The 10,851-nt window shown below is 43.0% G+C and overlaps 1 non-coding gene across 1 annotated transcript; it reads right to left on the reverse strand.

Moving 5' to 3' along the window:
* Positions 1 to 5,808: 5,808 nt before the first annotated feature.
* On the reverse strand, positions 5,809 to 5,911 carry LOC126013017 (U6 spliceosomal RNA). The gene has a single exon (XR_007497355.1). It is a non-coding gene; the product is annotated as a U6 spliceosomal RNA (small nuclear RNA).
* Between the last annotated feature and the right edge of the window lie 4,940 nt (positions 5,912 to 10,851).

The raw sequence follows: 10,851 nt of genomic DNA on the forward strand, positions 1-10,851 counted from the left end.
CATACTGAAACTTCATTCCCTCTCCTTGTAATACCAAAGTAATTGGGCAAGCGTTGGCAGTTGATTGACTTGTAGAATGTTAATTCTACCATGGTTTCCATGGGGGATCCTCCAACCCAGCCCTGCAGTAGTTTCTAAAGACTGGTCACTAGTTGAGATTGATTTAAAATATTGTTTAATATGTTATAAACATTGTTATCCACCCAGATGACTATAAATTTGCGTTTTCTGTTTTCTCCTCTAACAGACACATATGTGCAGGTTTCAGTGGGCTGTTCTACTTCAAGGAATGACTAACTTTCCTATCATGTGCCAATATTTTGTTGATTTGGTTTTAAATTCTTCTTGTGCTTTCATTATATGGATGATATCTTGCTTGAGTGTTCTAATGACATGGAGCTTCAGAGATTATGTGAAGATGTGTTGAAAGATTGTCATACAGAAAGTTCAGATGCTGCCCCCATATGAATATTTGGGTTAGAACTACAGTATCCTCAAAAGTATCTTTATTTGCCAAAAAGACTTCAAAACTACCCCCCCACCTCAAAACTTTTAATGACTTTCAAAAATTGCTTGGAGACATTAATTGGGTCCTTCCCTCCCTTTGCATTCCCAACTCAGAGCCTAGTAACTTGTTCCTAACCGATGAAGAGGACACCACCGTTGATCGTCCAAGACAGTTAACCCATGAGGCTCAGGAAAATTGGTAATATTTTTATATGCTAACTCCAGAAGTTCTTTCCTGGTTTGCTCCTGAAGAAAAAATTCTGGTTGCTTCTCTTTGCTAACCCTCAGCTGCCCACTGAAGCGGTTGTGCAGCTATCAGGCATGCTAGAATAGCTTTATTTACACAATAAGCAGCCTCACATTCTCGTGCCATATTTGGAGTTAATAGTATACCTTATAATTAAGGGGAGGTTGTGAGTGCATGCTCTACTGTGATATGACCCTTGTGTCATTGTTCTTTCCATTCATAAGAATTTGCCTCTAAGTAAGCTCTTCAACAAGCTTTAGCTGACTTCTCAGAAGAACTTTCCTGCCATTACCTGGCTGGGAAAACTTGGGATTTTTTCAGAAGGAATTTTTTGTGGTAATCTTTTCCATCATCCACTCCATCCCCCATTCTTGGTGTCCTAGAGTATTACACTGATAGTTCTTCCTCTGGGAGAGGCAGGATCATTGGGCTCTCCCTGACCATAACAGTGTATACCAACTATATTTATGCCAACAAGAACTCTCCACTTTGATTTATTTACTCTCTCAGGTGTCAGGCCCATCTAATGTGATGAGCAATTCAGCCTGTGTGGTTGGCTTTTTCCCTGGGATCATCACTGCTTCCCTAAGTACCCATAAACATGTGATTCAGGATTTGCTTCAGCAATTACAAGCTCTTTTGCAAAAGCACTCTGAGCTCATTTTTATTCCTCATATTAAATCTCATTCTGGCCTTCTGGACTGATGGCTCAAGAAAATGAAACTACTGATCACTTAGTTGTACCAGTATTTATCTTGCCTGTGGAAGAGCATCGGGGTGTGCACAAAAATGCCTGCCATTTTCATGTGCAATATTACATCTTATTATGACAAGTGGCCACAGACATTGTCTGTGTTTATCTTATCTGTACTTCTTTACACTGTAGACTCCATGTGGCAAGAGCTAATCTCTGAGGTCTTCAGACAAATGAATATGGCAAATGAATTTTACACATATTGCCAGTTTTTTTTTTAAAAAAACTTTTCTTTATGTAGTCATTAACACTTATTATTGCTTTCTACAGGCTGTCCCTATGACTTCTGAAAGAGCTAAGGGCATTTATTCATTTTTGTTCAATGTTTTTATGCCATGGGCATTTCCCGTATCATCAAAACTGATATTCATCCAGCCTACACTAGTATAATGTTTCCATTATTCTGTAATAAATGGTAAATCAAACATGTTACTGGTATCCCCTATAATCCTCAGAGAGAAGACCCTGTTGAACATGCTCACAGGACCCTCAAAAAACAATTATTAAAAAAGAAAAAAGGGGGCATATCCCTGCTTGATTCTCTAGCCCTACATTATTCTCTTTAAATTTTTAAATTTACACCAAGGTGAGCCCCACACAGCTACAAAATGACACTTTCAAGAAGGTGCATAGGCTGAGAATATTGTTAATTCACCTATCTGGGTGAAAATTGACAAATAATGGGTAGCAGGAAATCTCATCAGAGGAAAAGGCTATGCTTATATTTACACAGATGGCAGCCCCACCTCTTGAGTTCCATTATGCCTCATCAGAAGTTGAATTCATGGGGCTGGGGCAGTGACACAGCGGTAAGGCGTTTGCTCTGTACATGGCTGACCTAGGATGAACTTCGGTTTGATCCTCCAGCATCCCATATGGTTCCCCAAGCTAGGAGGAATTTCTCAGTACATAGCCAGGAGTAACCCCTGAACATCATGAGGTATGCCCCAAAACAAAACAAAACAAAAAAAAAAAGAAGTTGAATTCACTGAGATTCAAATAGGCTTCTAGCTCTTTCAACACATCATGAAGCCACATTAGGAATGTGACTTGAAGAGGAAAAGAGGAAAAATTCTCAGAACCTCCTGCACCCAAGTTACCCCTTAAAATCTATTCATAGCCATAATAAAAGTCTTTTCCTGAAGCCCTATAGTAACTTAAGTTTTTCCTCATAATACTAAGAAGAAAAAATATAGTTTTACTCATCTATGGGTTTTAAGAAAAATGAAAGACATTTTTGCAATAATTCTCAGAGACAAGAGTGATGAGGGCTGAAAGGTGCAGCTCATGACATGAAGCCCACCACATAGAGTGATGAGTGCAGTTAGAGAAATAACTACACTGAGAACTATCCTAACAATGTGAATAAATGAGGGAAATATAAAGCCTGTCTTGAGTACAGGTGTGGGTGGGGTGGGGAGGAGGGAGATCTGGGAAATTGGTGGTGGGAATCTTGCACTGGTGAAGGGGGGTGTTCTTTACATGACTGTAATCATACAACTACAATAATATTTGTAATCACATTGTTTAAATAAAGATAATTTAACAATAAAAAAGAAGAAATATGATTATTACTGGTTAAACAGTGTGTTCTACCTTTATAGGTCTTAACAGCTCTCCTTTTGCTATATGCCCCATTACAAACAGATAAATTGTATCTATGGTAAGAATAGAAAAAGCTTAATACTTGAGGCAGTATCCTTGTTAATAGTAAAATGAGATATATTAGATAGTAAAGGGGTTCCTGTCTATTACACCTAGGAACTCCAAAATTCAAATGTTGTAGGTGGGTCTTATAGAATCCTGAACATTTGTCATATTGTCTTGACTTAAGCTTCAGTTGCTCTGAGACTGACCTTACATTCTGACACTCTAAAACATGGGTCCCACCAAGGACCTTAGATGAACACTGGGGCAGGCTATGTGCTACCCCGGCAACAACATGGGACATGAGAGCACCCAAGGACTCAAGTGTGATGTCTTAAATTGACAGCCACTAACTAGAAGAAAATGGGAAAAACTGAGCCTTTATTTTTCCAAGACCTTGAGAAGGACCCTTTATGGTTAGGTAAACTAAAAAACTGGTCTGAAGCCTGAAGTTGAAAAATTTGACCAAATGCTTCTTTAGAAATGCCACCTCGCTCTAAGCTAAATCTAGGTTAAAAGTTACTATCCCAGCTCTTACTGTACCTATGCAAAATAACACTTTTTCTAAAGACAAATAGCTTGGTTTGTTAATTGTACAGGTGGAAAGAAAAGACATGCTTCATTTTAAGGGCATTTGATGTAAAAACCATTATTTTGGACCCATACAGGATAATAAGGACTTGTGCTAAGATCCAAAGTAAAATCAGCCACACAGTTTTAAAGCACATAATAGAATTTAGGTTCAAGTTATTTAATCGGGGTCTTGCTACAAGAAACAAATTTGTCTCTTGTGCATAGATTGCTGATTGGAACTATATCTATTCACAGATGCCTCAGTTTACATTTTTTTTTTTGGTTTTTGGGCCATACCCAGAGATGCTCATCTTTCTTTCTTTTTTTTTTTAAAGTTCTTCTTCTCTCTTTATTTTTGTTTTTTTGGGTCACACCCAGCAGTGCTCAGGGGTTACTCCTGGCTTCATGCTCAGAAATTGCTCCTGGCAGGCACGGGGGACCATATGGGACACCGGGATTCGAACCAATGACCTTCTGCATGAAAGGCAAACGCCTTACCTTCCATGCTATCTCTCCGGCCCCTAGTGTTTTTTTCTCACTTGAATTTAAACTAACCTCTTACTTTGGCTGCCAGTCAACCTGACCTGAGAGTGGCAGTAGTCACTCTGGTAAAGGCCTCATTAGAGAGGTCATGACACACCTACTCTGATATTCCCTGCAATCCAGATCCATCCAACTCCTGATAGCCATAATTTGGGGATTAATCCCATCTTACTACATTGCTGTTGCGGGCACAGTTTCTCAAATGGTTCCCTAAAACTCAGTTCAGATCTATGGTTTTGTCAAAATATGGCAGAAAGACTCATACCATCTCTGGACAGTCCAGGCCATCACAATATTGAACAATGATTGGACACTTTGCTTTAAGCTCTGTTCTGAATATGGAAGCTGATCAATATTTTAGGGTAAAAAAATAAGGGGGACTATTTTGTGACTGGAATAGTTCATCTTTTGTGTAACTATTCACTCCCAAAAGTATAATGGATCTTCTCACCCATGCTGTTGGCAGCGCTAGTATTGTCCTATATCATGTTTGTTTTACTGATTCTGGGATCCTGTCTTTTGCTGAAAAAAGTAACCCATGCGGAGAGCACAGCCTATCAAGCCCATCTCAATTTCTTGCATTTTGCAAACATAAAAGGGGGATTTGTGCAGCCTGAGCAATAGCATAGCTGGTAGAGCATTTGCCTTGCACACAGTTGACCAGGGTTCAATCCCCCTTATTCCATATGGTTCCCCAAGCCTGCTGGGAGTGATTTCTGAGCATAGAGCTAGGAGTAACTCCTGAGAACCACTGGGTAATCCAAAAAAATAAAGCGGGAAAGATGTTGGATGCCCTTTGTGATGCTGTTCCCAAACCACCTGAACTGATATGGCAATGAACAGCACAAAGAGGGGCAACCCCCCCTCCCCATGATTCTTGATTGGGATTGACTTTGGGCTGTCCTCCTCTCTCACATAGAGTTCTGGTTAAAATAGTGTTGCTCCAGGGCAATACTAAGCCTCAATGTTCATGGTGAGCTCTCCATTGCCTTACTTACCCTCTGAACTATGTTTTGTGATCATTTAGATATCCCAGTCCCTCTTTGGTGCTGTATAAACATGGTTGGAAGGAATAAAGCTCTCTTGGATCACCAGCCTCTGACCTATTTCTTCCTGAGCATCAATTAGGGAAACATCCTGAGTCTCCCGGTTTTACTAAGTGAACAGAAGTAGATAATCGCCAGTAAATATGGTTGGCAGAAGGGAATTCTCTTAGTGGTGCTTTGGGGGGACAGATTGGTAGCAGGGATAGAACCCAGATCCTCTGCATGCCAAGGACACTCCCTTGCTTGTTGAACTCTATCTGTGCAGATATTTTGCCTTTTTTTGTTTGTTTGTTTTGATTTTGTTCTGGGGTCACACCTAGCAGTGATCAGAGGTTACTCCTGGCTATGCGATCAGGTATGACTCCTAGAAGGTTTGGGGTACCATATGGGATGCCCCCAGATCAAACCTGGGTCAGGTACCTGCAATGTAAGTGCCCTACCTGCTGTACTATCTCTCTACTCCCTCCCCTATTTCTTGTTTTGTTTTGTTTTTTAATATGGAACGCTTCACGAATTTGCATGTCATCCTTGCGCAGGGGCCATGCTAATCTTCTCTGTATCGTTCCAATTTTAGTATATATGCTGCCGAAGCAAGAACTGTTTTTTTTTTGTTTTGTTTTGTTTTTGTTTTTGGGTCATACCTGGCAGCAATCAGGGGCTTATTCCTGGCTCCACGCTCAGAAATCACTCCTGGCAGGCTCCAGGGACCATATGGGATGCTGGGATTCAAACCAATGACCTTTTGCATGAAAGGCAAACACCTTACCTCCATGCTATCTCTCCGGCCCCTCCCTCCTCTATTTCTAACCAGATGAAGAGAATAGAAAGTTAAGCTATCCCTTCCCACACTAAGGCTAGACAGAAGCTTGCTCATAGAAAGAAAAAAAAATTAAAAAAATAAGTTTGCTCATGCTTTCATGGGTCAGGGTGGCCCACCCACCTTCCAGTGCTTGGGAGAGTTGGAACAGCCATGGAAATGAGCAAGGGAGGGGGTGGTGAGATGTACAGCCAAGGCTGTACCCTAGGATTAGTTAGCCTTAGAAAGGAAGGCATGGCTGCCCCAACATCATGTGACTGGCATGAAACTTGTATTGTGAAAGGGATTGAGCCACTGGTCAACATGACTAGAAGAAGCCTGACTCTGTGTCAGGCTTTGCTGTCTGGACCATCCCTGGTTAGTGAGAAGGTCTCCTGGGCCCTCTGTGGTTCCAGGCATCACCTCTATATAGACCTATATATAGCAGAGTTGGTACCTGGTTATGTATTGTGGTCAGATATAAAAGCTATATAAAAACCTATACAAAAGCTCAAATGTGATGACGATCTTCTTACACACTGTCTCCACCAGTACCACATTAGTTACCCTGACCTCAGAGGAGTCCTGTCTTCTCTGGCCTGAGCATCTTTACTGTAAACATGACCCTCTATGTACCCCCAGGGCCTGAGAGTCTCCTTCTCCACAGGGACTAGCTGCCCTAGCCCATTTCTGCTTCTCCTGAGTTTTTGCAAAGGGAAGTGACCTCAAGAGGCTATAGTTGCAGTTGGGAACTTGGCCCTGCCTCCCCCTGCCCCAAATAGCACAGCAAACTCTTTCAGCCAGATTACGACTGGCAATCAGCAGAAGTAGAGGAACAGGCCCTAGGATCTGTGCCAGGGCCAAGGTCAGAGTTCATGGCAGTGAAGTGTTCTGTCTGCAGGACACATATGAGAGCCTGGAATTGAACAATACCTGGAGCTTCCAGAGCCATAAGGCCAAGAACATTGATCTGGTCTTTGCAGGCAACAGATGTGCTGTCAAGTGAATGAAGGGGTCCAGAGGCTTGTTAGTACAGAATCTGCCTTTTAAGTGCCAGGCCAGTGAGATTTTAAGTCTGATCCCATATGCCCCACATGTGTGATCCCAAGTTGCTCTGCTGTTTGGGATTACAGGGTGATGACAAAGTCACAGCCAGCAATGCAAGCACTTCAATGATGTGTGTGATGCCTGGCAGATGCCACACTCTCCAAAATGTGCAAAAGCACCCACCGCACATGGAAGTGAGTCCCATGATAAGTATGAGGCCTCTGATCACTGCAGAAATGACAAGAGGAAAGGGAATTGGGGGGGAAGGAGGACAGAAAATAAGAACTTGGTGACCAGAATTTACCAGGGACCAGAATCAGATGTAAAGTACAAGGAGGGCTAAGGGTATATGGCTCATCCCAGAATATGGCCCTAGCTGAGCCTAGTGAGCATAAAGGCCAGAGTTTCCCAGGAAGCACTGGGAGAGGTTGGAGTGACATAGAGTAGAGTGTCAATATGCCAATCTGGATTCTCCATTTTCTTTTTCTTTTGGGGCCTTGGAGCAAAACCAGTAGTACACAGAGCTTACTTCTCATTTTATGCTCAAGAATCACTCCTGACAGGGCCCAGAGGACCATATAGGTGGTGCCAGGACTGAACCTGGGTCAGCCACATGCAAGGCAAGTATTATCTCTTCTGCCTGCCAACCTGGAATCTCCTGCCAGAGTCTCCTATTTGCAAAAACCAACAAGAAACCAGAGGACTGAGGTGCCTGGGGGAGTTATTATGGATAACACAAAGGACACAGGTAGGGCTGGAGGGGACTGGAGTAGGGAAACAAGGACAGAACTGAATCTCTGCTATTATCCAGCCATGTTCCTTGCTCTGTGAGAAGAGTTTGAATGACCCAGCATGGCAGAAAACACTAAGGAACAGTAGAGAACAGGGTTTAGCCCAGCCCCTGTGTGTTCCTCTCAGCTTTGGATGGAGCTGGGTTCAAATTTCTGAGGCACTCATTTGAGATTTCTTTCAGATACAAATTTGGACCCTGCTCTGCCTTTTTTCCTGAATGGTAACACTAGCTGCTCTGTGAGAGCTGGGAGAGCAGGATAAATTTAGACCAGAGAGTGATTGTCCTGAAGCCAATATTTTAAAGACTCGGTTTGTAACATGCCCTTGACCTCTATGCTTTGCACCCGCCTCTTCCATGCCCTCTGTTTGACCGGCTTCTGTTCCTCGCCCCCTGCAGCTATGAATAGTTGGCGGGCAGAAATGGACCTGACTGTGGGGCTGGAATGGGTGCCCACTCCATCAGATACCATCGCTGTCAAAACAAAGTCAGTTATGTGAACACCCGCATCAGTCCTCTGGCCACCTTTTGGAATGAGCTGTTCTGACTGCAAGTACAAAGCTACAATTTATAAACACGAGTTAGGGCAGAAAACAAGACATGGGGGGAAAAAAGAAAGAAAGAAAAAGAAAAGAAAGTGACATGACCTGGCATGTAATTGAGAACTGAAAACAGGGAGACCAGGGAGACAGGAACAAGAGCCGGAATGAGATGGTGTTCTGAGCAATGAGAAGAAACCAGGGTGCCCAAGAACTCAGACCTTACAGCTTGATTTCTCTGCCTTGCCAAGGGATTCTGCTATGAAATTATCAGTAACTTTCAGTGGGCATTTTATTTTATTTTATTTTTGTCTTGAGGTCAGCAGTGCTCAGGGGAACAAACATGGTGTCAGAGACTAAATTTGGGTCAGCTGCATGCAAGGCAATATGGGGAGGAGGGAAGCAGGTCTGAGGGTGGTCAATCTTGGAGGTCCTCAGGCCTTACACCAGGCTCTGTGTTTAGGAATCTCTTCTCATGTGGCTAAAAAGAACCATTTGGTTTTGACGTGTTTTTTTTTTTTGTTTTGTTTTGTTTTGTTTTGTTTTTGGGCCACCTCTGGTGGCGTTCAAGGGTTACTCCTGGCTCTATGCTCAGAAATCGCTCCTGGCAGGCTCAGGGGACTTTATGGGATGCCGGGGATAGACCCTTGTTCTGTCCTGGGTTGACCCTAGGCAAGGCAAACGCCCTACTGCTGTGCTATCACTCTGGCCCCATAGGGGACCATTTGGGATGCTAAGGATTGAACCTGGTCAGCTGTGCAAAGCAAACACTTGTAACTCTGTGTTATCATTCTGGCTCAGCAAACTGATTTGTTTAAACTTTACTTACGATAGTATCATATTAGATTTCGGGATCAAATCTGGGATGGCTGCATGCAAGGCAATTATCTTATCCATGATGCTGTCACTCCAGTTTCTCTTGGGCATTTTAAACATCTTTAAACAGTAAGGCATTTGCTTTGCATGCAGCCAACCCAGGATGGACCCAAGTTTGATCCCCGGGTGTGGTGTAGGAATTATATCCATGAAAAACTATTATTTATAGTAGTGTAAGCCAAAAAATAAATACATCTTTTAAAATCGAGGTGCTGGAGAGATAGTATAGGACAGTGTTCTGCAAGCCGAGGCTCGCGAGCCACATGCGGCTCTTTACAACTTGTTAATGCGGCTCTTCTGTGTGCCGGGTGGCCGCTCCAGGAATGAGGACTCTGTTCCTAGCCTCTGTCATTGTGCAACCTATGTGCAGCCCCGGCGGCCGGCTCCACACAGCTCCAGTCGGGTCATGTGGTATGGGGGGATGTGACTCAATAAAAACTTATTGAAACTAAAAACAGTGTACCATCCTATGTATTTTCAGTTTTAAAAATGTGGCTCTCAAAATAAATTTCAATCGTGGTTTTGGTGAGATTTGGCTCACTGGGAAAAAAAAAAAAAAAAAGGTTGCCCACCACTGGTATAGGAGATAAGGCATTTGCCTTGCTCTTGGCCAACCCTGGTTGAAATTTCTATCCTTACATGTGGTCCTCTGAATGTCAGCAAGGGTAATATCTGAATGAAGAGCCAGGAGTCAGTCCTGAGCACAGCCAGAAGTGTTTTTTTCACTCAGCATAATAAAAGTCTGATAATTAGAGCCTGTTTGCTTTTACCAACAGATTTCTACAGGAAAGAACAGGTTCAGGACTTTTTTTCAGGTCCCCTGAGCTGTGCAGGAAGGAGGTCTGAACACAGGATGCCTCAGCTCTGTTCTGGTCATTGATGCCCTCTCCAGACAGCTCCAGTATTTCTCTATTTTCTGTGAAGGCAAGAGAGAACAGCACTGTGTAGAAACCCTCAACACATATTTTTTTAGCACATTCTCAGGCTTCAGAACTAAACTCTCCAGGCAGGAGCAGAAACGTTTTCAAGTAGATGAGAAATGAATACTGGCCGTTGGCTTATCCAAATGTGTCCTCTTGAAGTAAGGCTTCTAGATGTCAGTGCTCTGTAGACATGATGGTAGCAGGGTGTGCCTTTGTGTTAGCACTGGGTTTTGGCTGCAGCTTGTATCAACTCTGGGGATATAGCAGCAGCAGCTGGAAGAGCTTGGTGGCCACAGCAAGATTAGAGGGGAGAGCAGAAGACTACTATATTTGGAGCAGCCACAAATGGAACTGGCAATTTCTGCACCCAGGAAAACTTCTCCAACTTTCCTGCTCCTAGCAACAAATTTTCTGCTTTTACTGTAACTTCTCTGTACAAACCAAATCCAAACCAGGATTTCATGTATTTCTGTGCAAATCCACACCAGGATTTCATGCATTCTAGGCACCAGACACTGACTGCACCTCCACTCATCTCTTCAAACCTCAGAGCCAGATTCCTG

Source organism: Suncus etruscus, chromosome 6 (assembly GCF_024139225.1).
Source record: "Suncus etruscus isolate mSunEtr1 chromosome 6, mSunEtr1.pri.cur, whole genome shotgun sequence".
Classification (NCBI taxonomy): Eukaryota; Metazoa; Chordata; class Mammalia; order Eulipotyphla; family Soricidae; genus Suncus; species Suncus etruscus.